The sequence below is a fragment of the Lolium perenne genome, chromosome 4 (assembly GCF_019359855.2).
Source record: "Lolium perenne isolate Kyuss_39 chromosome 4, Kyuss_2.0, whole genome shotgun sequence".
Lineage (NCBI taxonomy): Eukaryota > Viridiplantae > Streptophyta > Magnoliopsida > Poales > Poaceae > Lolium > Lolium perenne.
The window spans coordinates 251,155,065-251,167,084 of record NC_067247.2 but is presented as its reverse complement, the minus strand read 5'-3'; the positions used below and the strand labels follow the sequence as shown (position 1 = coordinate 251,167,084).

Below are 12,020 nucleotides of genomic sequence, written 5' to 3'. Positions count from 1 at the left end.
ATATATGGAACACATGCCTATTGATTGCTTTGTACTAGGACACCGTTTTATTATTATCTGCAAATGCCCTGCTATGATTGTTACATGAGTTTCTCTCATCCATGCAACGCCCGTCATCCGTCCCCGTGCCTACAGTATTTTAATCCTGCTGTTTACTAAAATCACTACTGCTGTTTGTGTTACTCTGCTGCTGTTATTTCACTCACATCGCTATAAAGCTGTTACTATCGATAAACTCTTGCGAGCAAGTCTGTTTTCAGTGTGCTGAATTGACAACTCCGCTGTTAAGGCTTCCAAGTGTTCTTTGTCTCCCCTTGTGTCGAATCAATAAATTGGGTTTTACTTCCCTCGAAGACTGTTGCGATCCCCTATACTTGTGGGTCATCATAGCTCAAGTTTTTTGTTATTTGAAACCAGCTGACTTGGTCTTAAATGTGATATCTAAACACAGATTAAGGACAATGGAGCAGGAGGATTAGCATTTCACTTGATGGCTGAACCTAAAATGACAGGCATGTCGACCACGACTAGTGCACGCAAGAGAAGGACCTGCAGCGAGCCAGTATGTGCTTAGTACATGCATCTTATCTTATCTTGTGCTTATTTCTGCTACATGCTGTTATCTGATCTCTACATTGCGTAATACATTTTTGAATAGTTAATTGTTGTAACTATGTTTGCAATATTACCAGAATGCAGTTTTAGTGAAGCAGTCATCATTAGAAGATAGTCGCCAAAGCGACCCTGTGCAACATTATGATGTAAGTCTGCTTAGTACAAGTTTCATACATTGTCTTATTTATGCAACTTGTTATTATCTTATATCTACATTGCATAATAAATGTTTGAATAGTTCACTGTTGTAACTATGTTTGCAATATTACTAGAATGCAGTTGTAATGAAGAAGTCCTTAGTAGAAGATAGAGCGCAAAAAAGGTTCCGGGGTGAGCCTATGCAACGATATAATGTAAGTCTGTGCTTAGTACTTGTGACTATCTCATATCGACAATGCTTAATACATGTTTGCATAGTTCATCGTTTAACTCTTTTTGCATTATTATCAGAATGCAGTTGTGATGAAGCAATCTTCATCAGAAGAGAGGTCCACAAAAAGTTCTGATCTTTCTTCTGATGCATCCTCTCACAGCCGTCAACCTAGACCATTCCTTTCATCAAGCAGTAAATATCTCAAGGCTGTACTTTATAAAAGACATGGTATTGCTGCTTTAAGATCTGTAGCTGATATGTTGACCAAGAGTACACAAGATTCAATCAAGGCGATTGCCAAATGTCAACGTGTTATTGATGATGCTAATAGAAGTCCTCAATGATTCTATATAATTTTTTTATTTGGGCACATTAATTTCCTTGTAATTTTCCTAGTTATTTTATTTGTGTATGTAATTGTGTGTATCATTGATATCAGATTGTAGGCTCATGAAATTTAATGCAATTTGACTAGTCAAACAACCAGGGCCCTACAACGGATTGGGCCGGCCTATTTACAGTAGTGTGGGACCCACTTTCATTTTGGGCCGGCTCACTTACTTATTGGGCCGCCCCGTTAACACGATAGTGGGCCCACCTGCTTATTGGGCCGGCCCACTATCTTGTTGGACCGGCCCACTTGCTATATGGTGGACCCCACATACTAAATGGGCCGGCCCTTTAACAGGCAAGTGGGACCCACCTGCGTTTTTGGCCCGGCCCACTATCTTGTTGGGCCGGCCCACTTGCTATATGGTGGACCCCACATACTAAATGGGCCGGCCCTTTAACAGGCAAGTGGGACCCACCTGTGTTTTTGGCCTAGCCCACTTTCTTGTTGGGCCAGCCCACTGGCTATGTGGTGGACCCCACATACTAAATGGGCCGACCCTTTAACAGGAAAGTGGGACCCACCTGTGTTTTTGGCCCGGCCTACTATCTTGTTGGGCCGGCCCACTGGCTATGTGGTGGACCCCACATACTAAATGGGCCGGCCCTTTAACAGGAAAGTGGGACCCACCCGTGTTTTTGGCCCGGCCCACTATCTTGCTGAGCCGGCCCATTTGCTATATGGTGGACCCCACATACTAAATGGGCCGACCCTTTAACAGGAAAGTGAGACCCACCCGTGTTTTTGGCCCGGCCCACTTTTTTTTGGGCCAGCCCATTTGATCTATTGTGGACCCCACGTATTAAATGGGCCGGCCCGATAGCAGGAAAGTGGGACCCACAGGCTAATTGGGCCGGCCCAATAACTTCTTGGGCCGGCCCACTTGCTTTAAGGTGGACCCCACTTGTAAAATGGGCCGGTCCGATAACAGGAAAGTGGGTCCCACATGTCTTGTGGGCCGGCCTTTTTTCCTGTTGACCGGTCAAACGAGTGCATCCGGCCCGGCCCACATGCTTAGTGGGCCGGCCCATTAAAGTTTTGACCAGTCAACCTTAGAGGTTAGGCCCGGCCCACGTAACTAATGGTCCAGCCCAGCTATATAGTTGACCGGTCAAACTAAGTCAGCTGGCCCGGCCCGCAAACTTAATGGGCTGGCCCGCTTAAGACGTGGCAGGCCTCGTGTGGGCCTACCATCTACCACGGGGTTTCAGCCGGTTAACGCCGTTAACTGACAGTTAACGGCGTCTGCCACGTGGCAGTTTGCATGACGTCAGCAGTCAACGGGCTCCCGAAAACACTTCTGCAACGGTCCGATTTTCCGTGGCGGAAGGGCGCCCAAGCGCGACAGACCAAAAAAAACGTGGTAGGACTTTGTCTGACGCAGTTTCGACAACAGAACCCATATCGTCGGGTTAGGCCCATAGGCGATGAAAAATACCCCTTAGCGGACGAGTTTGGGACGTTGTCTATCAGAATTTTTCTTGTAGTGTTAGTGTCGAGGTATTTGGCTCTGATTATTCTAGCCTAAATGCCGTCCTCCCCTCATAAAGTTTCCAGATCCATTAAAGAAGGAGGACAACGTTCATTTTCTTAGTATTTAACAACCCAAGTTGTAACATCCCAATTTTCAATCAATGAGAATGGTGGTTTCCAAAATTCAAATTTAGCAACTAACAAAAACTTTTAGTTTGCATATAGTGCTATGCATAGTATTCATACATTTGTGTGACATTGCCATGATGTGTGTTTGCAATTCTTATCAATATACTAAAACCCTACCCTTGATCCCTTGTGATCACAAAGAAAAGCAAAAAAAAAAAGAATAAAGGTTAGAAAATCACAAAACCCTCACATATGGTTTATGCCATTTTTGAAATTCTTCAACCTAGACCATTTTGGCTTGCACCATTAGTTGGATATGGTTACTAAACACTTATAAACAGTTTTGGAATCAAATAAACTCAAATCAAATCAAATTTGAATTCAAAATGAGCTCACATGCACTAATGGTCAAATCTGCCATTTTTAGCATGATGCCCTCTTTGAGCCTCTGTTTTGAGATATTCTTAAACCAAACAATTCCAAATCTTTGCACCTCATCCAAGACAACATCAAGGTGAACAACTTTGCTCAAAACAACCCCTGCAAATTCTTGCTCAAATTCAAATGGTGATCAAGCAAAGTAGCAACCATGAAACAAAAACAAGATCATACCCAATTTGAATTTTTGCAACCCAACTCAAATTTGACCACCACCACTACCACTCTACTCCAAATCATATTCAAATCAATCCCACCAAAATTCAATTCAAAATTTGAAAAATCTTTTCTTGCGGCCATTCCATCGAGCACCTGGTGTGAATAAACCTGCCAACCAGGGCCGGCTCTGGCCCAGGGCAAGAGGTGCGACGGCCCGGGGCCCAGGCATTACAGGGGCCCATATCTGCTACGTACTATGTATAGGGAATACTAGAAGGAAAGAAAAAGGCCCATTTTCTTGATGCGCACAGCTAGGCCCAGGTGAAAATAGCTTCCCCTTGATCGCAGTTATTGACGTTTCCTTTCCCTCGATCCAATCACACACAGAGGTCCTCGTCTGCCACCTCGCCTCCCTCGCCTCATCCCTTAAAATCTCTATTTCGCTAATCACATAGTCACAATTAGTCCGAGCTGGAGGCACCAGAGTACGGAATTGGGGAGCGATCAAGATCAAATGGTAAAATCTCGAAGGTAAACTCACCAAGGCCATGCTGGCCTACTCTAGCTTTTCGTGCTCATACACATTATAAATCTGTGAACGTTTGTTCTTAGTTTCTTTTTTACAATAATGGCAGGATGCAGCTGCCTCAGTTTAGTTTTTACGTTTTTGTGGAGGAGACAGACTTGTTGCGTCAAAAAATGCACCAAATTCTCGTTTCTCATGATTACTTAGGCTTGGAGGTCTATTTGCACGCCATTTCTCATTTTTATTCGTTGTAGCTTCTATGATACATGGTCTCGGACGAAGATGAGAAAATTTATCAGATTTTGTAGCTATCGAAAAAATATCGGTGTTAATTAATTCACAAAAATTATCCATACATATATGCAATCGATTTTTTTTCATTGGGCCCATTAATCGAGTTCGCCCCGGGGCCTTTGAAATCCTAGATCCGGCCCTGCTGCCAACCCTATACATTGAAATATCCAGTGGATCATCGACTCAACCATCAACCCTAGGTCATCAGTAGTACCCTCATTGACTCCTTGCATCATGCCAGTACCTGAGACACTTTAGTTTGTGCAAATAATGGGAGAACCATGCCATGCCGTGGCATGACATGGCCACACACATGCTCTCTCACTCCTGCTCAAATCCAACATGCCAAACCTTGTCTCTACACCTCCTCACACTTCCCTGCACCTGCTAGACACGGCCAGCAACGCTTTAGTGCACCGCACGCACCAGAAAACGTGACGCCTAGACACGCCCAGGCGTGCCATGCCACGCCAGAGCGCGCACGGCGAGCGCCACAGACGCGCACGGTCATGACGTCGTCCGGCCAACTCCGTTGACCCCTTCGCTCTCTCTCTGCGCCAGAAGGACCCCCGTGACCTCAACAACGCCGTGGACATGCCCGTTGGCCCGCGGTAACGCTTTGCGCGACGCCACCGTCGACTCCATCCGCCGGTACCCGCGACAGAGACCGCATGCGCCCGTCCTCGTCTCTGCATCTTTTTCCCCGCAATCAAGCCCTGCGTCACCGCCATGACATCGCCAACTCGCGCGCGTCATCGCCAGTCCACCAGCGCCACTGTATAACCGTCGACGCCGATGACCTCACTCCCGCGCCTCAGACTCCCCTGGATGCTATAAAAGGAGGCCTCCCTTGCTCATTTCTCCACACCATCGCCTTCCCCTCTCATCCCTGACTCTCCTCGCCACCTCTCTGCTCGACATTGCCCAGTAGCGCCGCCCAATTTCACCATCGCCGCCCGTGACCGCCGCAGAAGCTCGCCGGCGATAGAAGCTGCCCCAGGAGACGCCGTCTGTTCGAGGAGGTCCGCCGTCGTCCACAACGTCACCGCCACACCTCGCCGTCGATCGCCGGAGCCCAGGATCGCCGCCGACCCCCTACCTCCGCCGTGCCAGCACCCGCTTCTCGCCGCCGACGATGACGATGCTCCACCGTTCGATCATCGCCTGATCCAACGCCCCCGAGCAGCGTACCGCTTCGGTGAGTTACAACCCGCTGATGAGTGGCCCCACCCTGTCAGGCAGCCCACGCGCACTGGACGCGTGGTGGGCTGGCCTTTGCGTTTTTAAACGGATTAGGCCCAGTTTCGTTTCCCGCCAGGCCCAAGTTTTCAAATTCGATTTTCTCGTTTATTTCAAATTTGCTTGCAGATGCCATTTTCAAATTTAAATAGAATTAAATCTACCCAACCAAATTTGATGAATTGGCTATTGATGGAAAGCTTGTGAAAAGCTCTATCCAACCCCACTGGTCTCACCATTAGTTTCGTTGTAGAATTAATGTGACAAAAATAACAAGGCAGGGACTTTTGTAACTTCAAACAATTATTAAAAATCAACCCTAAGTGATTTTGAGTTGATTCCAACTCTCATAAATCACATTTCACATACTCTACATGTTTGTGTAAAAACATCACATAGTTGTTTGATTATCATGGACTAGAGCAAAATAATGGCTATGTGGCTTTTTCTAGTCCATTTAAATCATCCAAAATTATTTCCTAAATAGTATGAGAGGTTCCCTCTCATTTAAATCATGGTCCTAAGAAATTCAAAGTGATGTGTTGCCTTGGTCTATGTCATCCCTTAATGGATTACGAGACATTAAATTGTTGTAAGAGTAAGGTTTAAATTGTATGAGGCTAGTACCTCATTTAAATCATTTTTCTCAAATAATAGATATGAAGTGTTGACCATGATCAACATGAATACATACCTTATTATTATTTGAGGAAATTAAATTGTAAAAAGTTTCAATGAGAGGAAATTATTTTCTCTCTTACAAGTTTTCTTAACACATAAGCCAACCCCTTTTTATTAGTGTTGTGATGATAGATTAGCTTGTGTGAACCATGTATGTGATTAGTATAGCCCTAAGACTTGCTTGGTGATTGTATACTTCGTATTCGATTTTAGACGCTAGTACCGAGGAGTACCATGAGGAGGAGGTCTACTTCCAGGAAGAAGAAGACCACTTTGATCAGTACATCAACCAAGGCAAACTAATATTCTTGCAAGTGCAAAGCTCTACAAGAGCAAGGCACCATTACTACTACTTTATACTTAATGATCCCATCCAAAGTTTTTACCTTATAAGCTTTTGATTTTGGTTTATCAATGTTACTTTTGATTCATGATTCACTTGGTTAGTTATGGATTAGTACAAGAGCATCAAAGTTAGCCTAGAAGCAATACAAGCTAATTAGCACCTCTCATGACTAGATGCTAGTGCTAAAACTAAAAATGACTACTCTAGATGGGAACATGTGATTTGAAAATGACTTTGCAAACCTTGGAATGATGAGTCATTCTATTAAAAGATTTCGAAGGTGAATGTGACTTGAATGACTTGGTGAATTTGATAAAACTGATGATTGGATTCGGATGCGATACCATTTCAATTCTTGAGTACCCCCACAATACCTGATTATGGGTAAGGCTTTAGCTGGAAATTTATGTGTCTTAGTATGGGTTCCCTCTAAACAAACGTCATAGAGGTTATGCCGAGGCTGCCTCCGTTGAAAGTGAAATGACATGAAATGAGGTGAATGTACGACCCAAGCCCTGTGCAGTTCCCGGGATAACAGTTGGCTATCACCGGGAGGCCAAGCTCATGGGGAGAGGTGCCTATACTAGGGTGTGTAAGTGAAAGGTTAATGGTTGATGATCCGCATAGTGAGTTATGATTATTCAGGGTTATCCTTGACGGATGTAATCAAATGTTGTGGCACAATTGTGCAACCTCTGTAGAGTGTAAACCTATTCGAATAGCCGCGTCCGCGGTCATGGACAGTTGGAAAGGCCATACTGTTCCGTCATCCGAAATTTTCCTCAAATATGACTTGTGAATTGAATTTGAAAGGTGACTTTGATTTGAATCACAACAGAGTTGTGGGAATGACACTAATTTTCCCACTTGAGTTAGTTAGCATATGAGGAGTCTTTTACTAAAGTGTTTATGAACTAAAATTGGCTTTATGCAAATAACCTAGAGCTTAGGATACTTTCCCTCAAACTGTTAATCGGTAAGCAGTAGGGGAAATATAAAATTGACATTTCAAACTGAGAGCGCCATGTGTTCACTAACTGCTAACTGATACAATATATACTTTCTGCACATTAGGTAAGAGCATATAGGTTTTTTGATGGGTAGTACTGGTAGGCATTTGGCAGCAAACTGCACCAAAATAGGAAGATATATGTCATAAAATCTAGTTATACAATGCAAATATCAAATTGACGCCCATATCCTATAGATGAAATTCTAAACGGAGCAACAAAAAACATGACGAAGTTGTTGATACATTACACCGAATAGGTTATGGGAGACAAACACAGGAACAAATGGAGATGTGCTCACTGCAATACTTTTGATAGCATACGTGATGTGTCGTGACATATACATTTCAAGGATTGGAATGCCAAAAATCCATAAAAGTAGGAATGAAAATATGAGACAAAATTTATTCTCAACCAACATTCCTCGAAAATTTACACTATCAACTTGTCACAATTCGACGAATCCTTAGCACGTCATCACTAACATATACCATGAGAAGTATACCTGAAATGATGTCCATATTTAAGAGAACTGAATTCTGAAAGTGCCATAGACATCTCCTGTTAAGGAGTTAGGAACAAGAAAATTGCAAGAAACTGCCCAAAACCTGCAGCTTTCAGGCCACAAATCATTTACAAGAAAAAACATCTATCTGGAAAACTCATAAAGGATATGAAATTTTCATGAATACGCAGGAGCACAAGAAAAAAAACAGTAAGGTTTCAGAAAATCAGAGATATACCTCTGTAAAGATGAACCATACGACTGATAAAATTGTAAGACGAACACACCATCAGCCCTCTTTAAAAAAATATGTCCCGAGATGCTGCCTCACAAACATCTAGCAGCAAAATATGCAACAGATTTGAAAACAGGGGTTATGGAAACTCAGAAAAACAAGTAATTGACATTTACAAGATTTTTCCGATACCAAGCTGATTTTATAACATTTTTTCTCATTGAGCTACCTCTGCAGTCTTCAGCTTTAGGTATCATTCAACACCTAGTAAACGGCACCCTAGGCCAGCAAACGCCTGAACTCTATATGCCTCCAAGCCTTCTTTGTTTGGATAGCATCCACACGAGGAGGTGCCTGCCAAATCATTCAAGAAGAAGAAAAATGTGATAAAATGTTTGCAAGGGCATACATTTCTTGTCTCACAGACTTAACCGATAAGTGTCAGATTTTTACTTTGAAGCTAGTTGAAGTCAATATAGTTCCTTTTCACTATTCTATTGGCAAAGAATTTCCTCATTCTCAAGTTATCAGCACTACCTAGTCAATAGACCTACACTATGCTTTCTTGAATTGCAAATGCCTAATTGCATTTATCTCGGACCAAGTGGTGTGGTACATGCATGTCTTTGAAAAGATGGGTGAGCATCAATTGGTGCCGCAGTTAACCAATTTTAAGTGAAGATGCCATTTATCTAAATCAGCTAGTTAGCTCAACTCATTTGTATCATGCAAATCCATGTTGTTGAGAACTTTGATCAACCTCCCCAAGACGCCCAACTTTTCAAAAAAAAAAATTACACAAGAGAACAGTTAAAACCAAGATCACAAATTTCCAGATCCCACTGAAGCAGATGAACAGATCTAGGCGCTAACAGTTGAAGGGTGTGGTTTGGTATTTGACTATTTGCTCCTCAGCAGTTGAAGAGACCTAGTAGCACGCAGCAGCGACCTCAGGAATGCATCACCCCATTGTATTCAAAATACACACTGTAGCTTATAGGAAGTGCAGTCACTACAACGTGAGATGTAAATTGTAAATAAGCAGAAAAGTAGTGAAAAATTCATTGCCCAACAGTAGTCAAAATGGTCTACTATATTGCTAAACTTTATGCATTCTTAGAACAAAGATGCATATGTTTTCAAAATTGTTGGCAAAATTCATCATTCAAATCTTGGTTTTGCTGAGATGAATTGACATGTCATGTCTGAAGGGTTAAGTGGTTCATTGTAGTTGGACATAATGTTTTGAAATGCACAACGATATCATGGCAATATGTATCCTTGGAGCTGAGTTTGCCATCTTTTATCTACTACTACCAACTAACCGACTAACAAAGAGAACCACATACGAGTTGAACTTACTTCTCTATTCTAAACTATAAGCAGTGCTACTTAAAACTACAAAGATGGTGCACCAGTGAGAGATGCAACACTTCGAAGAATTCCCATTGAATATCCAAGAACACCTCCACACAGTTATGAGCTGATCACGGGACCTTTTTTGCATGAATACCTTTGTACAACCAGGACATGAAAACCAAACGGCTGAGTTTTTCTCTTTGTAAAATGGGAAGAAGCTTGCAAAAAAAACATTTACCTTGGGGGTGCAGAATATGTTCCCTGGATTCCGTGGATAATATGAAGCAACACCATACTTCTCAGCTATCTCACATACATCTAGACCTAAATAATCAAAACAATTATGGTAAATAACAACTAAGCAAAGATAAATGCAACCCATTATTTTCGGCAGCAAGCATATCAAGTGACAGTGTGCATACATTAAATGATGCTCACCTGGAAATCCATCGCCATTGAAAAAAAATGGCATGAGAAAAAATTATTCAAAGTGAAGTGTGAAAACTTTAAGCCGAAGGTGGTAGAAAATGAGCAAGAGCAGAAATGGAGAGGACAAAGAATGAAAAACGAGCTGATAAGCAAAGACACCTCCAACTACAGTCATACTCAGATTGGAATTTTCTTAAGCTTCCATTTAAGTAGCATATTGTCCATTACGCAATCTAAAGCCACTTCCCTGAAAAACAACATGTATCAACTATTCATATGAAATCATAAAAAAAATAGCAAATGAACCATCATGAGTTGGAGTTGGTGCCCAGATCCTAGTTCAATACAAAATGGACCTTTATGGCAGGTTTTTCCTGTAAGAAGCCTGAATTTGTTTAGGTAATTCTCAATGCATCAATGCAAACACATAAATAAGAGTGGAGTGTCCAATTAAATATTATAACATAGGATAATTCTATTTTATTTTCACAACATGGCACATTCGACGAAATATCTATTGCCACTGAATGCATTATGCTGCTGCCAAAATTTCATACCTTGCAATTTGGGGCTCCATGAGCTTTAACGGCAGATGCTTGAGATTTGTAGGTTGATCCATTTTTAGACATAGCATCCTCCTTCCTGAGGAATCCAACATATGTAAAGACTTAGACAACATCAATGCAGGCCTAGACAACATTATTTGTTGCAACAACTCCTGTAGTGCACAAACAGAATTTTGGAGGTAAAGCCGTCATGTTATTCACCTGGAGTTAAGGTCACAAGCTGCTGCGAGCTGTAGATGAAGGGCATCGGTGCCGCAAGTTTCGTCCCGTGTGCCATCAGCTCGCCAAGCACCGCCTCCTTCCCTCCAAGATCAGCAAACATCGGCCCCTTCTCCCCTTAGCCGCCATCCTCGCTAGCCGCCGCCTCCTGCTTGGGGTCGCCCCAGCCGCCGTAGTCGGCTGTGATGCGCCGGTGGTGGGTTCTCCGTGCTGACCTCGATCTCGAGCTGCTGGCTAGTCGTGGCGGGGTCTTGGCGGTGAGGGTGGTGTAGGGCGGGGCAAGCGCGCGCCGTTGCCATCGTTGCTCGCAGATTTGGGGGCGGCAGGCCGGGGACGGAGGACGGCAGGGTGGAACCCTAGCTTGGACGCACAGCTCCTCGCTCTCGGTTGTTTCAGGCGAGCAGGGGTGGAGGTCGCCACGCGGTCTGGGAACCACAAGAGCTGCGAAGACTTTGGGCCAGGCCCATAGGAGCGATGCACGACGAAGGGTAGGACGACCAAAAACTACGAAACGTATGGTGATGGCGGAATAAGGAACCACTTTAGTCTTTTTAAGTAGTAGAGATAGAGATAGAGATAGAGAATCTGGACTTGTGGGCGTCAAACCTAACATGGATCCCATCTTGAGGCGGGATGAGTCCCATACCAAAAATAGGAGAAAAATAGGGAGGTTATCGGGGAGGCACCTCTGGTGTCTTGACGGGTGCCTAATAACAAACTAGATAGTTCGGATGGATAATAACAACCCTTTCTGTTATAGGTTTTTTTTTTTTTGAGATGTTGTTTATAGGAATTGAAGTGCTTAGACACTGTCACTGACTGTCAAAGTTCGTCGCTCAGCTGTGTTATGGCAGCACACTATCCTCGATCTCTACGGGTTGACCGATCGCAACGCAATTACTGTTGTAGTTTAGGCGGTTAGGCCTATCTCCGTTCAGAGTACCAAACCTCTATTTTGATTAGACTCCGTCTCCAGTACGATTAGTTCCCGAGTCGCCAACCAATCCTAAGCACAATCTTCTCGAAATAGGCT

General features: G+C 43.4%; 1 long non-coding RNA gene across 3 annotated transcripts; it reads right to left on the bottom strand.

The window, feature by feature from the left end:
* Nucleotides 1–8,264: 8,264 nt before the first annotated feature.
* LOC127332282 (uncharacterized) lies at nt 8,265–11,460 on the bottom strand. Of its 3 annotated transcripts, XR_007870339.2 has the most exons (6): nt 10,970–11,460; nt 10,760–10,844; nt 10,196–10,449; nt 10,012–10,097; nt 8,644–8,768; nt 8,270–8,516 (listed from the first exon to the last, which is right to left on the bottom strand). It is a non-coding gene; the product is annotated as an uncharacterized lncRNA (long non-coding RNA). The 3 variants fall into 3 exon arrangements; XR_007870337.2 differs by having other exon boundaries at nt 8,269–8,768; nt 10,970–11,458; XR_007870338.2 differs by lacking the exon at nt 10,196–10,449 and having other exon boundaries at nt 8,265–8,768; nt 10,970–11,454.
* Between the last annotated feature and the right edge of the window lie 560 nt (nt 11,461–12,020).